An 8,284-nucleotide genomic window follows, 5' to 3' on the forward strand; every position below is an offset into this window, starting at 1 on the left:
TTAAATTTATAAAGTATCATCAAATTTATAATTTTATTTATAGTTTGAAACGTTAACTACTTACAATTGGTGCAATGAACTATAACTTCTTTCTAGAGACAATATGTGTTTCCTACAACCTTGAATATGTTTCAACCACTCTATAAAGTTAAATGTACATTGAAACGAGTCATAAAAAACTTAGTAAAATCAGTTATGTGTACACAACAAATAAATTATTAAAAAACTTACTATATTAGTAAACAAGTATTGACCAATAAAAATAGTATCACCCTCCTTCACAAGCCTACAAAATTGTAGATACCTAACAACATAGAAATAATACAAGTAATAAAAAATTATATCAGAATGATAAACATTAAACTAAGTAAATTTATGTTTCTTATTATATTGATTTCTTTACAATATATTTAGTAACTTTTTTCTTTTTATTTTAAGAAACTAAATTAAGAAAAAGAATAACCATACGAATAATTAAGTTGATTATTATCATTTTACAGCTCAAGCATGAAAGAGGTTTATTATGCATTTAGTATTATTAGGATAGTTTTAGTACCATCAAATAAAAAGAAAAAAAAAATACTTCTATATGATGAACCTTTCACAAAATTCAATAAATATCGTACACAATAATGTGATATTGAATTAGAGAATAACAACTTATGCAAAATCAATAATACTATACTTTTTAAATTTTAATTTTATGTGCTACGTAACTTTAATAATGTACTATAATATTATTTTTGAGATAATTACTATAAAATTTCGACAAATTTATAATAAATAATATTATTAAAATGTAAGACTGTTAACAGAAGTATAAATGATTTATTTTATCTTTTATTATCACAAGGAAACTGAAAATGTATAAAGTATTAATTTCTCAAATCCACCAATATGTCTTTTTTCAATTTATATTATCAACTAATCATATATTATCATTGAAATAAATTTTGAAATAATTATTTTTAAAAATCATTTTATCAAAGAATTTACGGGTTGGTAATTTTCTACATTTTCTACATATTTAGAACAAGTACTAGACTTGATATTTAATGTTATAGTACTGATATTTATAAATAAGGAAAAGTTGATGTGAGAGTCATCTATCACCTTAAATTTTCTGTAAGCATTTGTACCATTGGTATCAAATTACAGCAGAATTCAGCCGCCCTGAAAATTTTCTATTTGTAAAGGTTGAATTAATTTGGAAATGCCATGAATAGATCTAAATCTCAAGCAGCGACAATATAATCGGCATGGCTTATAGTTGAAGTAGAGAGTGGAAGTGTGTTGTTTGTTTGAGGCATAGTGTATGGAAAAGTTGTTCAAGGAATCAAGAACTTCACTCTTGGTACCATCAGTTCAAGAGTTGTCTAAAGAGAGTATCTAATGTTCCACAAAGATACTTTCAGCCTCAACATCAACAACAAACGTTGCTCATCTCTGACGAATCTGATGGCACCCTTCAGATGCCAGTCATTGACATGCCGAAATTCGTTTCTCAAGAATCTGGAAGTTCGGAATTGATTAAGCTTCACCTTGCTTGCAAAGAATAGGGATTCTTCCAGGTTAGTTGAATATTCTCTTTTTATTCTTCAATTTATTTGAAATGCATGACTGAATAATCTCAATCAATTAATGGGCTAGATTTGAATTTTGATATGTTTTTAGATTATAAACCAACCATGGCGTGAGCTCTTCTTTGGTGGATAAAATAAAGTTGGAGATTAAGGATTTTTTCAGCCTTCCAATATCAGAGAAGAAAAAGAGGATGTGTGGAGAGAAGAGACAAGATATTTAAGAAAACAAAAGATCATATGTAAAAACTTATCTAGAGGCATATGGAACAATGCAACACTAGTGTAGACAGGAGAAACGACAACGGTTATTTTTGCCCATAGGCAGCGGTTTCCGAACCGAGGCATATCCAGGCGAGGCAAAAAGTCTATTACTTTTTGCCTCGGGCGGGAACCGAGGCATAAAAGGGTAGGATACTGCCTCGGTTCATCCTTAACCGAAGCAGTAGATGTTTTGATCTTTTTTATTTTTTTTCTAGGACTTTATGCCTCGGTTGCTCCTGAACTGAGGCCGTAGGTCCCTCTCTACTGCTTCGGTTCTGACCTTAACCGAGGCATAGAGTTCAGTTTTGTTTTTTTTTCATCCGCCAGCCTTTTTACCTTGGGTGTGACCATAACCAAGGCCATAGGGGGCCTTTTTAGCTCGGTTTTGACCTCAACTGAGGCATATACGCTGTTTTTTCAAATGAGGTCTGTTTCTGCTACATTCCCAACTACAGAAACAGACCTGCATATATATTTACAACCAGAACAGTCCAGAATAATCCATAAACGTATATTTTGAATGAAAATTATATTAAAACATAAATACATTCAATGGAATCATAAATCAACTTCTTAGAAGCATAAATCAATCCAATGTAATCATAAATCAAGTTTGAAGCATAAATCAATGCAATGTACAAAGTTAAGCTAATAATAATGTAGAAAAGCATAAAACAAATTAGAAACATGAACTTAGAACTTACTATATCCTAATATCTACTACATATTATTATATAATTGAATTACATATTTAGCAAGTGTTTTCCTTAGGAGTTGAAACGACTTCTCTGGAATTGGAGCAGTCTTATTGAATCTCTGCATAAAACACAATGATTTCAATTAGTGTATATGAAATTTAAACTATAGAGAAAATAAAATTCAAACCTAAATATTACCGTTTTCCATCCACTGGTGTAATGTGCACGAATAATGGTCATCATCCAAAACATGACGTAGTAACCACATTCATATGACCCTATTTGTCTATTACACTACAATATATCATCATAATTATAAAATGTTAAGTAACATCATTTGAATGGAACCAAATGTAACAAAGTATGGACTAAAATACCAAACCTTAAGGGCAACCCATGCAAGCTTTTTAGCTGTAGTTGTAGATCTCCCAGATAACATCATATGTGTTGCAAGGGAACTATTAAAAAAATTGCTTTAACATACATTTATATAACAAAGAAAGTTGAAACATTGAGGTTATTACCAATCTACTACATGTCTAAGAGGGCTGGGAGGAGACTTGTGCAATGAACAAAACCAGACAGTAGTGTTCTCCGGTATGGAGATCACAAGTAGCTGCCAATGACATATGAAATTGGTAATAACTTAATTGTCATATACCAAAATTAATAAATGAAACTTTAAAGTTAACAAACTTTACTTACCCAAGTATATAAGGAAGAAAATATATCTCCTTCCCCATTCCAAAGCAGGTGGTGATGCATGTTTGGATATCATCAAATTTATTTCTTTCATGAGTCATAGAGGGGTCAATGAACCCATATACATCGTTGAACCCCTTCTTGTTACTAACATCAAACATATACCTAAAATGAAGAAATAATCTGATATAAGTAACTTAATAAAAAATAATTATATAAAAAAGTTCTCATAAACTTACATCATCCACAATTGAATGAGTGTAATATTAATTTCTTCTCTCCCAAACGCAAGCTCCCTAACATCTTGATGATGCAAGTTCAATGGGATCTGAGCTTCTCTTCCAAATGTAGTAGAATCCCAGTGTACATTCATCGGCGCATTTGAAATGATTTTAGCAAGCTTGTCTAACGCACCAAGAGGCTCGTCCTCAGATAAATGAGTCTTCTTCGGTATAGGACTTCCCTCTTGACCTATCTGCTATTACATGAAAAAAATGGTTATGTTATAACGCCAATTAAAAGTAAATATTAAAATTGAGAAGTAGTACGAGTGTTTACCGGAGGATCAGATACATCACCAACCAAATGTCTAGGCCAGGCGACAAAGGACTTAAATGCCTCTTCCACAGTGAAGAACTCATCTGTAGGCACAAGAAGAACGACATCTGGTATGACAATTTCATCCACCGTGACCTTAACCTCATCTTCTGCAAGCTGTACACCATGCACTACAATGGCTGTCTCATAAACTGTACCTTGAGCCACTAGCATGGTCTCGATATTAGAGAGAATATATAACTGACATGGACGAGTGTCATCCATGTCGTCCCCCGGGGCACCGGCAACTGAGCAACTTCCTTTACCGCTTCTACCTGTCAAATTAAATGTTAGGTTATACAAAAAGTAAATTAATAAGCAAAAATTATTAAGTTTACCTGTATGGTGGCACAACATGTTCTGCTACAGGAGATGACGGAGGACGATTGCCATAATCCTCATAACGCTGCTGGAACTGGTGCGCAACCATTTCAGCAACTTCATCGTACAACTCTGCCCGAACCTTCTTGGTGATCTCTTACGTCATGTCTTTTCTTATGTCCTCCTTCATCTTTTCTTATGAATATGGACGCGAGGAAGACCCAAAGAACTGTCGTATGCCTATGCCAGTCCTAGCACAACGCACCCGTCCTAGGTGCTCAGGTCGTCCAATAGTTGTTGCAAGAATATCTGACAACCTTCTTGTGTAAATTGACCTTGGGAGTTCTGCTTAACCAAGGAGTCCTATCACATAACAAAACTTCAAAATCATTTGAAAGATCTATGTAATATATATAACAAAAATGTTGTAAAAATATAAGAAATGACATCTTACAATTCTTTCAGATATCTCTCTAGTAGAGTCGGAAGTGTAGGAACCCGGATTGTCTTAGATGGGCTAACTTCTACTTCTCGTGCTTAGATGGTGGTGAAGGAGGAGGAGAAGGGTCACCACCCTCAGAAAGTGGAAGTCTACTATCTGACTTCTGCTTCATTATTTTTTCCTTGAGCTTCCTATATCCACCACGAGACAATAGGTGAGGATTTGTATTCTGAGCACTTATTCTCTATGCTTTTGACCTTTTTTCCTATGAAAAATTGAAACAATTGTCATATCAAAGAATTATAAATGATGAATTGAATGATTTTACCTACACTTACCTGCCACGTCTCGGATGAACGAAGCTCTACAAACTGACGCCATGTTTCTTCGTCGATTGCTGAATATTTGGAACATGGAGTTAGTTTCATTACTTTTTAGTCCAAATATATATCTGGACGTCAATTTTGTCTTAAACCCTCAAAATCTTTCTGCAATTGCAGATAAACACCTATTCCTTAAGCTCTCTACATTTGGCATATCAAATGTCATCTACAACAAAGAAAGTAATAACCTTATATCAATACAAATTTATCAATATAATGAATCTAGAATTTGGAGCAATATTGTTTAACTTACCAAAAGATCTTGCAAAATGAGATTCCGATTAGCCTTAGATACATGGTCAAAAGATTGAGTAAGTATAGAAATACGATCACGTGCTAGTACTCCAAGGTAAGACCTAAATACATCTGCATTAGGCCAGATGCAACTCCAGTGACCACGTCAATAATGACAGGTGTCCTCTCACCTGCATTTCTTCTAAGTATTAGTTGTCGTAACCTCGTGGCTCTTCTCGTCCGTCTAGAAGTGGTGGGGACTTCATCCCCTGACGAATGAGGTGACTCAGCCATATATCTGTCACAATAAATAAGATGAAAGATTAATAAAACACTTATAAAATAACATATATTATTTAACAAAATCCATAAATATTTACACAAACATGAAATTCATACATAATCATAGTGGTCATATGTATATTCCCTCATTGTGATCTTCCCGAATTGCTTGTATATCAACAATATGAAGATTACTTAGATTCTCTTCTTTATCTTCAATTTGTCTTTTTCCTTGAAGAGCAACATACCAATGGTCATACGTAGGATCTTTGACATAAAAAACCTGACTTGCTTGATATGCCATGATAAATGGTTCGACTCCATAACCAACCTTTTGAAAATCAACAAGTGTCATACCAGATTCATCTATTTTGACACCAGTCTTACTGTCGACCCACTTACATTTGAAGAGTGCAACGGAAAACTTAGTGTAATCAACCTCCCATATCTCTTCAATTCTACCATAATATCTCATGGATCCAATTACAGGATTTTGATCTTTGGATGTGGAAAATTGTAGCGACTCAGGTTCTAGACTGACACCACTATTTTGTATTGTGCTTTAATCATCCAAAGTCTTTGTATAGAATGTGCAATTATTAATTTCGTAGCCTGTACAACATACAACATCAAACTTCAAACCATTTTCTAGCCACAACAAAGTCTCAGAGGACCATGATTCTTTCAAAACTTCAGAGTTGAACCAAGACAAGAATGCTCTGTTATGCTCCATCAACTGCCATTTCTCTAATTGTCTTGGATACTTGTCCTTTACAACGATTTTGTGTGCTTCCAAAAATAGGATCACTTCATCTGTGTTGTTTAATATGTACAGATGTGCTTGAATCAATTCTTCACGACTTTTCATCACCACATTCACACCTTAGATGCTTTTACTTGTAGAATATCTATTCAACCATGATGTCCGAGGGACTCCTATCGGATTTGCTTTAGTCAAATAATCAGAGCAAAACTCAATACTTTCTTCAGTAATATATCTTTCAATCATTGAACCTTTTGAACGATATTGATTTTCGACGTACCCTTTCAAAATCTTCATATAACGCTCAATAGGGTACATCCATCTTAAGTAAACTGGTCCACACAACTTTATTTCTCTGACCAAATGAACAAGTAAATGCACCATGATGTCAAAAAAGGATGGAGGGAAAAACATTTCTAGCTGACACAAGATGATGATAATTTCGCTTTGAAGTTCATCTAACTTTGTAGGATTGATGACTTTACTACAAATTGACGAGAAAAATGAGCACAATCGAGTTATGGTTTGCCTAACGTTTTTGGGCAAAATTCCACGAATTGCCACCGGTAACAATTGTTGCATTAAGACGTGGCAATCGTGAGACTTGAGTCCAACAAGCTTTAAGTCCTGCATTGACACTAATTTGTTGATATTTGAAGAGTATCCTTGTGGTACCTTGATACTCTTTAAATAAAGACAAAAACTTATCTTCTCTTGTCTGGACATTGTGTAACATGCAGGGGGCAAATAAGTACGTTTACCAATCTTTCTTGGTGTCAACTCTTCTCGGATCTTCATGTCAACCAAATCCAAATGCGCATTCACTCCATCTTTTATTTTTCCCTGGATGTTTAGTAGTGTACCAATCAAGCTATCACAAACATTCTTCTCTACATGCATCACATCTATGCAATGTCTAACATCTACTTTGACCAATATGGAAGATCAAACAATATTGATTTCTTCTTCCAAGGGGTCGTTACAAAAGACTTCTTGGATGTTTTCCCAAATACATGATGTACTCCATTAACTTTTTCAACAACTTCAAGTCCAGTAAGTGGAATGGGTGCATTGTCTTTCTCTTGTTCTCCATTGAATGCTTTCTTTAACCTTCGATATGGATGATTAGATTGTAAAAATCGCCGATGATGCATATACATTGTCTTCCTTCCGTGTTTTAATTGTTGAGCTGCAGTGTTTTCTTCACATATAGGACATGCTTTACGACCCTTCACACTGTACCCCGACAAATTACTGTAAGCTGGAAAGTCATTAAAGGTGCAAAATAACATGGCATGCATCATGAAAGTTTCTGAAGCAAAGACATCAAATATTTCAACCCTATCAACCCACAACAACTTCAAGTCTTCAACTAGTGGCCTGAGATAAACATCTATGTCATTTCCAGGCTGCTTTGGACTAGATATCAACATTGACAACATTATGTACTTTCTTTTCATGCACAATCCAGGAGATAAGTTGTAAATTATCAGTATAATGGGCCAACAACTGTGATTGGTACTTAAATTACCAAATGGGTTCATTCCATCAATAGCTAAGCCAACCTAAGATTTCTACATTCTTCACCAAATTGGGGGAATTCTTAATCAATATTTTTCATTGCTTTGAATCAGCTGGATGACAAAGCAACCCCTCAATTGTTCTCTCATCTGCATGTCATCTTAGGTTTTTAGCGTCTTTGGGATTCGCGAAAAAACGCTTAAGTCTGGCCATGAGTGGAAGGTACCAAACTACTTTCAAAGCAGAACCATTCTTTTCTATGTGACCACTATCTTCACCGTTGTTTTTTACCTTGTATCGTGATAACCTACATTTTGGACACTTTATCAAAACTTCATTCTCATTCCTATATAATATGCAATCATTCGGACATGTATGTATCTGTTTATACTCCATACCCATCGGACAAAGAATTTTTTTTGCATCATAATTACGAGTAGGTAACGTATTTCCATCTGGCAGCATTTCATTCAACAAAGACAACAATTATGTAAAAC

The 8,284-nt window shown here is 34.3% G+C and overlaps 1 pseudogene; it reads right to left on the minus strand.

Moving 5' to 3' along the window:
* Positions 1 to 2,261: 2,261 nt before the first annotated feature.
* On the minus strand, positions 2,262 to 7,166 carry LOC148198470 (uncharacterized; annotated as a pseudogene).
* Between the last annotated feature and the right edge of the window lie 1,118 nt (positions 7,167 to 8,284).

Source organism: Vigna umbellata, chromosome 5 (assembly GCF_029865625.1).
Source record: "Vigna umbellata cultivar VRB3 chromosome 5, Vumbellata_1.0, whole genome shotgun sequence".
Taxonomy (NCBI): domain Eukaryota; kingdom Viridiplantae; phylum Streptophyta; class Magnoliopsida; order Fabales; family Fabaceae; genus Vigna; species Vigna umbellata.